Raw genomic sequence first — 12,816 nt, 5'->3', positions numbered from 1 at the left:
TGGAGGCGTAGCCCATCATAAGGCCACAGGAATGAGTGTCCAATTTCATAAAAGTCCAGATGGCAGTGCTGGTTTTCTGTATATGCTTAAGAGCATCCAAATACAAAATTGAAATGGGATCTGATTTTTCTTTTTTAGTTTAAATGCCCTGGTGTCCTCTACCTGAAGCATACCAGATAATCACACTGGTTACAGCTCAAATGTACATTACAATGTTTTTCAGGGAGGCTACACAAATAACATCAATCTGAATATCAAAACTATTTCCCAAATAATTTATCAAAAAAACTATCCATTACATGTATCTTATTTTTTTAAATCCAACTATCACGCTGAAACATCTTTACCCTATAATACAATGTTGACAACAAAAAGGGATAGAAAAATCAATTTCTTAATCCTCTTCTTTATCAGGAAACACTCATGAGTAAAAGTTATCCTTAGTAACACTCATCTCTACTTAATTGAGCAAAAAGAAGACAGCGTAAACCAACAATCTCAAATGCCTATAAACCCACTCTTTCGACTCCTACTTTACCCACCCACTTCAGAGAGGTAATTAATATAATTTAAATAACTTTTGTATTCTTCCCAACCTAGTGATCAGCAAGTCTACACATCAGTATCTTAAAGGAACCTTTAACGAAATGCCATCAACAAACAAATAGAGCATTCCCATGGTCCTAGATGCCTCTCAGTCTCCAGTGTAGTTCTAAATGGAATTAATCAAAGCAAAAAGTAAAGTCCAAACTATCGTTCAACAATTGATCCCGCCAAAGGGGTGCTCAAACCCTCAGTCATATCAAGCTCAATTATTCACGTAATGAAGGCTGACACCATACAAACTGCACTTGATATAGCCCCCAAAAATGTAGTTTGCATTGCTCCAATAGAATGTTATGTATGCAAAGTCAAACAACAATAATACTCAAAAAGTGGCCATCCAACAATAAGAGGGAAACACAAACTATCCCCCAAGAATAACAACCACCAAAGGTATACTCGGACCCTCCAGCACATCAAACTTCATTGAGCTCATACTAAAGGTAGAAGATAAGGTTTAGTTTATATGTGGTGAAGTTAAAATGCATAGTAAATATTTATGTCACATTCTGATAAAAACAACTGTAAACCTGAGATGTTATTATGACAACAAAATAAAACAAACAACGTGCAAGAGTTGTTTGGGGCTGGGATAACCTCACAAGTGATAGTACTGTTTGCAATTACACATAACATAATAATAGTGAATAGCACTCATTTTCATACCAGGCTAAAGTTTCTAAACAGCTAGCACTTCCTGCACAAAAAAATCCATGCATTAATAGTTATGTTGTTAAGTTAGCGAGGTAAAAAAAAACAACGAACACGCACTAGCTTTAGTCTGACTAAAATATTACATCAGGCCCATCATCAAAATTTAACGGGAATACAAATGGACCAAAGTAATCCTCCACCAAATGCTATGGCCTTGATGATCAGCCCATACCTGCAATGGCAAACCGTTAAAACACTTGAAAATCAGTGTCTGAATGAGCTGACCCCAAAGCATACTCTTTCTCTCTATACTTCTTCAAACACTGTTTTGGAGCATTTATGGGTCTTGTACACAGCTAAAGCAGTCTGCAGACAGATCTACAAAGGATTAGCCGTTGGAATGTCACGTAATGCCCCTGCTCACACAAGAGGGGTTGCAAGGTTGCAAGCACCCCATATGAGTGGACAGTTTCTTATCAACAAATAGCCAATACAAAATCCAGCAGAGAAATGTAAGACACAGGATTTTTTTTGTTATGTTTGGAGTGGTGAACTCTTTTCTACCAGAGCAGCAAAGGGCTGTACAGCCCTCTCTTTGCAGAGATTGCCGCCTGCTGCTACGTTCCGAGGACCGAGGATCAAGGAAGATTTACTGCACCAGCACCATTTTTAAGGCAACTTCACGACAAAGTTTTTTCCTTTACAAAAACAAGCACCCAAAGCAGGAGTTTGTTTATTTTATACAAAAAGATTATTCCTGACATGCTAGAAATTTCCTTCCAGAGTGTGGAGGGTCATTTCTAAATTTGTGTGTGGGATTGCAAATTTCCCTTGTGGTCCTGAACACAGGAAAAACTTTTGGCCCTAATAGGTTGGACCATGAGAGGCACTTAGGGGCATATTACCAACAACCAGCGATAATTATCGCTATGTTAGTTTAGTGGCGATATTTTTATCGCCGAGCTGCGGCGATTTTTATCGCTTAGAAACCTTGCTATTATCAAGGTTTATCTCCTAAGCGATAAAAATCGGCCGAAATGCATGAATATCGCTGAAAAGTCTGCGATATTCATGCATTACCGAGCTAATGCTCTTAGCCATGCTATCCACCTACCATTGGATAACATGGCTAAGAACTGCTCAGGGGCAGGTGTTAGCTTTTGGAGATATTAGCGCTTAGCGCGAATAGCTCCAAAAGTTGGTAATAGGAGATAGCGATGTTAGCGACTGTTTCCAGTCGCTAACATCTTGGCACGCCCACTTTGCATGTCATTAGGGATAAATATCACTGACATGCAAAGCGGGGCCCAAGATGGTCGCTATCTCCTACTAGCTGGCTCTAACTGGTGTTAGCGACAGCTAGGTAATAGGGAGATAATTTTATCTCCGCTTTCTTGGCTTTTAAAGCCAAAAAAGCGGAGATAAACCCCCTTGATAATATGCCCCTAAGATTCCACTTGTGCAGTCAGAGAAAGCTCCGCTGATGGAAACAATACAATTTATCCACCACTTACTAGAGCAGGCATACCGACAGTTTGGTGGACAGGGTTCTCCACCACATTTGTGGTGAGTAGCATATTGCCCGTCTATCAAACTGAATAATCCCTACAATATCACTTTTGATTATGCACGGCGTTTGCATTTTACATCCAGGAATAGTTACATCAACATCTTTATTCGCTCATTCGCCAGGGTTCTCCGGTTTGCACGTATGCGCGTGCGGAAGGACTGCCAGAGGCGCGAGGCCCAGAACTCCCCTTCTCTCGCGCAGCCGTAAAACAATACAACCAAGTAGTAGCTATGATGTCGCTCACCATTAATATGAAGTACAATTTAACAGGCAGCAGGAAGATCTGTCACTGGTCTCTTTCTTAGAATTCATAATATAATGGAACATCTTTCTTTGCCAAGTTAAGTAGCAGGGGTTTCCTCCCAGGGGTGCTCCTGCAAGCATATGCGGTCAGGATAAAACTCCGGCTTTCGAGGAAAAGGCTCCTTTTCGGCAGACTACAGTGTGTGTGCTTGTGCGTCTGTATATAGAGTGAGTCAGCGTGGGACCCCCTGTGAAAGGATCAGTGTGCCAAGGAAAACAAACAGCGCCTCTGTGCCCTGTTATCGCACAATGCACGTAAGTGTGAAGGTAGTAAATACCCCTCCTGTTGAAGGCCTGGCTGCCATGACGCTCCTGCTACTCTCTATGCATTTTCTGAGCTCAATAAATATGTGGGCAGCGTGCACACAAAATGCAATACCAGAGCTCTGCAGGCTATTTAATCATGTTGAAAGCTGTGGTAGGGAAAGATAAACAAAACTCGCAGAAGTGTGTGCTTTAAATATGAGAACTGTCCTACCCGCCCTCCTGGCCATCCTGGTTCCCAAGATTCACAAGGAATTGCACGAACCGGCTCTGCTGATGCACAGCCAGGCAGGCCAGCGTCCCTCAGTGTGACATTTAAAAAGTCAACAAAGGATGTTTTGCACTGAAGGATTTGCAGAAGCTCTTTTTTTTTCTTTAACAGGGTCACGCACTGGCAAATACCTTCTGTTAATAACCTTAACTCACTGCCTACTGAAAAGATGAATGTTATTTACTTGAGAAGATTGCTTCTGATGCAAGTCATACTTACACAGTCTAAAAACAATACAATTTAGAGAGTTTAAAAAGCCATTTTCTAATTATTCAAGCTAAAAACATTCAACCGGACTATAAATCAGAGTACTTTTAAGGCGTTGAAGAAGGATTGTTAGGTAATAGCACTCCTCAAGAAACATTAAACTGTGCTGTTCCTTTTTTGACATTTCAAAAATTATTTTTTTTAAAAAACTATTTTTATTACTATTTATTCGAAGTTTATCATTAATTGATGTAGCAATTCCGTACCTGATAATGACCATTACTGGAGGGTGCAGATTTTGTCCTGTGCTGTGTTTCAATCACCGAATCAGGATTGCACAGGTGGAAGTGAGCAATAACATGCGTTATCGGATGACTGCCAGCCTGATTGCAGCATGTTTTGCTTATGTCTAACCACTAGAACCACAATTACAGATGTTTGATAATTACTGCAAAATGTGAAATCCCAATGAGGGTGTATGCTCTGGTTGGAACTTGAACAGAGATTTAAACCAAACTAAGGGCCTGGTTACGATGGCAGTGGGACCACAACCGCCAGGCCATAGGTGGTTTTAAGTAACTGTGCAAAGAAATAAATACATTGCCCAGTCATCCAAAAAATATTGTCACTGGCAATTGCTTGGGGTGGCATCACAACCCACAGTTATGCTCACCCAGCCACCTCAGTTTGGACCCAGCTATGTGCAAATAAGTCTTAACCCTGCTCCTCAAGAGAACAGTCCAGCCCGAACTGCCAGGCCATGTCCTCCTTGAACCGGAGCACAAGCAACCCTGGCATGCCAGTTCGGGCTGGACTGTTCCCTGGACTGTTCCCATGAGGAGCAACTAACCAAACCATGCTCCATGCTCCATAGTGGTTTGCCTGTACTTGTGACTTTCCACCAGTCTAGCTTGACCAGATGACCGCAAGAGGCACACTTTTGCTTTTAGGTGCTAGTTAAACAAAAAACTTGAAAATTGCATATCACTGGTTCTACTGACTGGGTTTTTATTTATTTATTTATTTATTTATTTATTTTAGGATTTGTAATGCGCATGGCTGCCTCAGCGATGAGGCGTCCCAGCGCAACCAGAAACCAGGCAGGAGACAGGGAGACAGAGCGAGCGGCAGATATCAAATAGTGGGGAACAGCCAAGTCTTCAAAGATTTTCGAAACGTCAGAAGGTTGGGGGTGGCTCGGATGCTTGCTGGAAGGGAGTTCCACAGTTTGGCTGCTAAGAGGCCAAACGAGTGACCCCCCTTGTAGTTCTGATATCATTTTATTTATTAAACTTCATTTAATTTTCTAAACTGGTGTGGCATTTTTCTTGTGCTGAGTTATTACTTTGATACTGCTTCTGTGCTGCAGTAAAGACTGGCAGCTTTGTGCTAAGCTACCAGAGGGCTAAGGGCTGGTTAAGTCAGTGACTTTTGTGGTTCACCATGACAAGGTTTGTGGTTGTTGCCTGAGTGGGGCTTCCACCTCCTCAACCAGGAACCCATGTGGGTCACTGACACAGGTGACGACCCAACAGTTTCAGTTGCAATGGGCAATGTTTTGATGGCAACGGTGACAGCCCCAACAATCTCAGTTGCCCTTTCTGGCATATGAGTTTCTGGATATTGGTGACAGCCCCAATGCTGTATGCTGCACTGGGGACTGGGTGATGTCCAAAAACTTCAAAACAGCCACAATAGTTTTACCCACTTCCGCCAGAAAGCAGATGGCTTTCTAGCATCACCAGTCCTTACTGGACTGGGCACCTTGCACTCTGCTCCATGGTATCCACTTTCCAGGATTCCCACTGGCCTCACCCCTTCCAGGTACTGTCCTCCTCACAGAACATACTACTCTTGGTAGGCTAGCAAAAGACTAGTGCTCCAGACACAGGACATGTGTTTGGCTTCCTGGGTAATGGCTCCTTACCCAGCTCGGAGACTGACAGGCTTTGGTCCCAAATCCAAGGAGCAGCAGCCAAAACCATGACAGCCTTTTTTCTCCTGATGGACCTTGCTGTTGAACAATGTATGGGACTCAGGCTCCCACCTTTAAAGTCCAACTACAGACACATATGTAATTTAGTGTTTTATCCTGTGAAATTCGGGTTTTGCATGTCAGCTCCTTAGAAGATCTCTTTCCTCTGCCCTGCCCTTTGTCATGGTGGCCATTCTGCACACAGTAGGAATGGCTCTCATCTGATTGACTCTCAATACAGGCCAAGAAACCACAGATCACACTTGACTAAAGCCTCCACTGAAATAAGCCTCATAAAGGTTCAATGGCCTAAACCCTTCTCTTTAACAAGGGTACCTGCTCCTCAATGCCAACATCATCAGTCTCACCATCTCATTGACAATGATCCCAGGCTGAACTGACCAGAAACCATTCCTGAAATCAAAGCAACACTTGATGTGCATGGGGGATGCTCTGCTCCCCTTCCTTCAGTTACTGTGTTCCCACACCAGCCCTCAGAAATGTCAACAATCCACATCTCTTGCGTGGGATTTGCAGTCATCACGTCCACTCGATTCTCCAGACCCTGGACTTCCAAAATGGAACCCTAAGGCCTCCATGTACATACCAGCCCCAGGCACACATACATCCCATCGTGCACACACAAGAAAGACACACTGTCTGATGTTACAGTCAATCAATGCAGGCCAACGGTTATGTACACAGCCATGGAAATCTAAATGAGTGGGCCTGTAGGCACCACTCCAGGTAAAATGCTCTTTTCAAACTGTTCATCCTATGCTACCACCACCGTGCTCATACCACTTAACTCCATTAAAGGGCAGTAGCCGACTATCACTATGAAGGTAACACTTGGTAGTTCAGGCTGGACTGTTCCCATGAGGCACAGGGTCAAGACTGATTTGCATATAGCTGTGTCTGAACTGGGATGGCAAAGTGAGCTAAAGAATGATGATGGATTTAACCCAGATCTGTGACTGGGGGTGAGTGTTTGAAAAGTTTCAGCACTTCGTCCATCATCTCCTTGTGTTTGCTTTGTTCGCCCTTAGTTGGACAGCTATGCCCGGACATGGGTCCCTTGCTCACTTTGCCACTGGATTCAAGATAGCCTGGCTGAAGAGGGCTGTTAGCCCGAAATCGGTCCCAGGATGCTTGTTTCCGGTCCAGGGAAGACATGGCTTGGCAGTTTGGGCTGGACTGTTCCCATGAGGCACAGGGTCACGACTGATTTGCATATAGCTGTGTCTGAACTGGGGTGGCAAAGTGAGCGAAAGAATGATGATGGATTCAACCCAGATCTGTGACTGGGGGTGAGTGTTTGAAAAGTTTCAGCACACCGTCCATCATCTCCTTGTGTTTGCTTTATTCACAGTAAATCGGCAGGGTATGCCCAGACGTGGGTCCCTTGCTCACTTTACCACTGGATTCAAGCTAGCCTGGCTGAAGAGGGCTGTTAGCCCGAAACCAGTCCCAGGATGCTTGTTTCCGGTCCAGGGAAGACATGGTTTGGCAGGTTGGGCTGGACTGTTCCCATGAGGCACAGGGTCAAGACTGATTTGCATATAGCTGTGTCTGAACTGGGGTGGCAAAGTGAGCTAAAGAATGATGATGGATTCAACCCAGATCTGTGACGGGGGGTGAGTCTTTGAAAAGTTTCAGCACTCCGTAAATCATCTCCTAGTGTTTGCTTGTTTGTCCTAAGTTATAAGGGTATGCCCATACGTGGGTCTCTTGCTCACTTTGCCACTGGATTCAAGCTAACCTGGCTGAAGAGGGCTGTTAGCCCAATAACAGTCCCAGGATGCTTGTTTCTGGTCCAGGGAAGACATGGCTTGGCAGCTCGGGCTGGAATGTGCCCATGAGGCACAGAGGGTATGCACCTGTTACAACGCATTTTTTACAACGCACTACCACTACAACGCAGGCATTACAACGCATACCATTACAACGCATAGCGCTGGGGGACGCTCTAGGATAAGAGGTAAGTTTAATTTACTATCCAACACCTTCCCTAGGGTCCACGGGGACTGGAGTTAGAATAGTAAATTATACTTACCACTATCCAGCACCCCAAAGCGCTATGCGTTGTAACGGTATGCGTTGTAAATACCGCGTTGTAATGGTATGCGGAGTAAAAGTATGCGTTGTAACGTCATACATCCGGCACAGAGTCAATACTGATTTCAAATAGCTGTGTCTGAACTGGGGTAGCAAAGTGAGCTACAGAATGATGATGGATTCAACCCAGATCTGTGACTGGGGATAAGTGTTTGAATTGTTTCAGCACTCCGTCCATCATCTCCTTGTGTTTGCGTTGAAAGAAGAACACCATCTTTTTTTTCCCCAGGAGTTTTTATAGCGCAAACATGACCCGAAGGTATCAGAGCGCTTTACATGAGCACCAGTTACGTTACACAAGGGCACATTCTGTAGGGTTATCCTCAAACTTTAGCCTTCTTCTGCCTATTTTTCTGACTTTCCGATTGTTGACTTTAGGACTCTGGGTACTTTACCACTGCTAACCAGTGCTAAAGTGCATGTTAAAGTGCATGGTATGATTTGTTTACAGCTGTTTGACACATTTGATTTACTTATAAGGCCCTTGTAAAACGGTATACCAATCAATCAATCAATCAGGGAATTGTAAGCACGTCACTCACCTGTGAGGGTCTCAAGGCGGTGAGGGGGGGTGCTCCATTCAGCCGAAGAACCAGGTCTTGAGAATTTTCCTGAAGGTATTCAGGGAGGGTGCGAGTCTGATGTCTGCCGGAAGCTCGTTCCAGGTCTTGGCATATACCCAGGCCTGTAATTTACATGCTACTAATGGGCAGGCAGCACTGATTGTGCCAGCCACAGAAGGAGCCTTACAAACCTGTCGAAGGCCTGCCACCACAGGGCTTGTGTGAGCAGTTTACTGCCACTTTGATTTGGCATTTAACACCACTTGCCAAGCCTTATACAACACTTTTATCACACATGGGTCTCTCCTCAGGTAGGCCGTAAGAAGCCCTATGGTCAGCGTGCTGCATAAGCAAAAGGTAAGATATGCACCTTTATGTTTTGCATGTCCTGGTAGTGACAAACAGCCTATTTTGTTTCTTCACTTCTGTAAGGCCTGCTCTTCTCATAGGCTAGCATTGGGAATTCCCTCATATACTTTAAGTGGAAATTCCTGATCAGAAAGGAGTGGCACTGCCATGTTTTATATGTTCAAATGGAGGTGATAAATCCTACTTACTGGTGCAGTTGGATTTCACATTACTATTTAAGAAATGACACTTTTAGAAAGTGGGCACTTCTGTGCTTACACCTCCTTTGCTCTGCAAGGCTGTCTCCAACTCAAGTCTGGGCTGGGTGACAGATATACTTTGTGCATTTTATATCTGCATTCATTTGCATACTGAAAGTGTTCCTGTGCAGGGAGAGGTGGTTCACATTTACAAATGATTAGGTTGTGTCCCGCCCTTTCACGCTGGGCTGATTTACCTCCTACTGATTGTCTGAAGCCAGAGATGGGTGGAAAGTAATCTGTGTGCAATTCTGAGAGTTATTAGGAAGATAGCCCCTTCATCAAGGGCATTTTGAGTATAACTATTGGGGCTCTGACCCCATATCCTCAGACATTGCATGGAACTTGTAAACAGATGCTGCTGGCCCTACATCTGTGCATTGCCAGGAGGATTGCTGTGCTGCCAGGAGAAACCGCCATCTCAGCTAACTTCTTTGCTGTGCTGGCCTGACGCCTGCTAAATGCTGGGTTGCAGGAGGGACTGCCACCTGCCTTGATGTGCTGGCCCGCTGCCTAACACCCTCTACTGCGCCTCACCAGATGTGTACTTTAAGGACTTGTAGGCATGCCCCCCTGTTTGTGTGGAATGTCATGTGCTTAAAAGATTCCCTTTGGCAACCTTCCCCTGCTGTGTGACTCTGCCCCTCGTGAATCTGGGACACTGGCCCTTGCAAGTCTGGCAGCAGCGCTCTTGCCCAGGAGCTATGACCGCCACTTCTCGCTTCACCTCTTGCAGTGGTCAGTGAGATTGTAGTGCTTGGGTTGCCGTAAAACAGTGTTCCTGTTGAACCATAGGATTTACACCCAGATCAGTGAGCATGGAGCACCCTGATTGAGCAAGCATGTAACGAGCGCTTCATGCTTCCCCTGACGCCGCACTCTCCAAGTATCAAGAGTCTCTGTGGCAGTAGGAGAAGCCCCAGAATCATGAATCCAGGAGTGGAGAACTTCCCCACTGTCAGCTGTGGGCGGGGCCCATCCACTGGAAGGAAATTGCTGTGTCCCGAGGAAGAGTGCCACAGCTGGAAATAGCCCAGTCTGCCCGTGCAGCTTGGCGCAACACTGGCTTGTGATGTTGGGAGTCATATTTGCATGGACCCCGGTCCCCGTGGCCGTCACCTCCGCAGCACTCGAATCACAAGGTATTGTGACACTGTAGCTCACCCTGTAGCTGCCCGCGCTCTTGTAGGCAATTGCATTCAGAGCCCATAAGTGAGTGACCAGGTGGGGAGCAGTGTGAGGTTTCTCGCATGCCTGTTAAGCTTGTGCCCCCATAGCTCATACAGGACTTGGGGGCATTGTTCTGCGCTGGTAGAAAATGAACTGCTTAAGGCGACAGAAATTAATGTAAAGGTTCTAATAGAAGTGCAGGTGCTTTTGTCCCCAATGTTTACTTGATACATCTGATGTTATACTTTGAAATTGCATACCTTGAAAAGTATTTATTTGTTACATGCATTTATTGTGATATTAGCATATCTCCCCCCAGAAATATGTGATTTATTTTTCGTTTTGGTCTTGTTATGGTGTTATGCCTAATATAGTAATTTATTTTTTATAAAATCCTTTGTGGAGTCTCTTTTTTGTGGTGTATTCATTGAGTTACTGCTGAGTGTGTTTCTCAAATGCTTTACACATTGACTTGGTAGATAAGCCTGTCTGCTCTGCGCCAAGCTACCAGAGCGTGAGCACTGGTTATCTTTGGTGTGTATCTAACGTATGCTGACGAGAGTGGTAGGTTCTGCTTGTCTGGGGTGCCTACCTTACCCAACCAGAAACCCTATTTCTAACACCATCCCACACAAGAGGAAAATAAACTTCATTGAGGAGCCGACAAACATATTTACACACAAATAGACCTCTCTATAAAATCACATGTAATTTATTATGATCCTCTTAGCTTCCTGACAACACATCCACTACTGTTGTCCTGCCTGTAGTTCTATGTGGGCTAGTCATTGAAAGAGTTGGTAGCCAGAGATGTCTTATCCGTATTCATTCATCCATGAAACCACACACCATCACTCATCTGTACATCCTGTTTTCAATACTGAAACTATTGTCCATCCATCCATCCATCCATCCTAGCAAATACACTGCCTTGAAATGTCAATGCTTATTTCTTAGAGTTCACATCTTCGGGACTTTATACTTTGCGTTCTTAGAATGGTTAGTTACAAGTCTTTCTATTTTCATCAGAAATAATCAAGTAAGCATGCATTAAAATCCTATGTTTTACTGCGGTGAGAGCTTGGTCTCTCTTGCAGCCTTTCTATGGTATCCACTGTTTTTCATTCATTTTAAAAATATGGACAATCTGATATGCTTAGCTTTAAAAAATTGATAATGAATGTTTAAAATTAATTGTTTCTAAGGCATTGAAAATAATGAAATGTACATAATTTTAGTCCACAAAGGACCTTCTTATCATTCTGTTGGTAATAGCAATTCAGAGGCCCTATTGCAACTGAAAACAATGAGCAAAGTTTTCCTATTTTTGTTTCTGAGCAGCGCTGCTTGAAAATTAAGCTACTAACTTTGAGAAATATTGGGTTAAGTGAATTCACTCTTGTCAGAACTCCTTTCAGAGGGCCACTGGGCAAGCATGCCTTACGGGGCTCAACTGTGGGGTCTGGGGCGTTTAACTACTGATGTACCAGGGCCCAGCCTAGTGTGGGCCCTGGCCAACTGGGCCAATTATAGCTTCAGCAATTTACTCTCCATGGTAGCATGATCGAGCATCCCTAAGCTTTTCGTGGAGGTGGTAGGTGTAAGTTGAACAACTCACGACACATCCAACAATCTCAATAAATGATTGTCTAATCAAATACTTGCTTTTCTGTTAAAAAAAGGTACCATTTATATAAAAACACAAAGTATAATAGGGCACCGCATAAATAATATACAGAGTCTTCGTAGGGCAGGCATGCTAACGTTACCCGAGCAGCTTTAAAGCCACACTTCCCATTCAAGAACAGTGGTTATTCCCATTTAAGTGAGGTGACATCAATGCTAGGCCCCACTATTGAGCTCAAGTCTTTGAAGTTTCTACAATGACATTGAGAAAGCCGAATTATACCCGCGTCATTGTGCATCAGTCACAGCAAATTCCCCAGAGGTCCGGAAGTCAGTTTTACCCGCCCTCACTAGCTTGGCAGTTTGGAGTCCCCGAGTGCACACCTGCAGCCCAGCAGTGTACAGAAGGCCCGATGTTGTAGTTGAGGAAGCAGGCTTCCACAGTACTTTTCCAGTCAGCGGTAAATGTCTCTTTGAGTCAGGCAGCATGTATTGGGTGCACCTGAATTCAGATAGTTGAATAGTTACTTTTTCTCCACAGGTCACAGCCCGCTTTTTTTTCCCTATGACAGCCCTTTCAGCCCACCATGTAGTCCTCTGGACACACAGGGGTGTGCAATAGTGCACACAGGGCAACGGCCCCTTCATTTTACAGCGGTACACAGGAAGAAGGCTCTGTTCTGGAACTAGTGCTGTCCCAGGGTGTTAGCCTTCATTCTTCTATGGGTCCCCCCTCCAGACATACAAGGGTAGCGGACTACACAAACAAGGCGTTGGTCCCCTTCAGGTTCTGGTGTTGTACGGGGCAGCAGCCCTTCTCTTCCTTCAGTGTGCACCAAGGGTGATGTGCCTTATGCTTCATTGTTGACCCTCCCTGCTGTAGC

The sequence above is a fragment of the Lissotriton vulgaris genome, chromosome 1_1 (genome assembly GCF_964263255.1).
Source record: "Lissotriton vulgaris chromosome 1_1, aLisVul1.2, whole genome shotgun sequence".
In the NCBI taxonomy this organism is placed as follows: Eukaryota; Metazoa; Chordata; class Amphibia; order Caudata; family Salamandridae; genus Lissotriton; species Lissotriton vulgaris.
This window is presented reverse-complemented; position numbering follows the sequence as displayed.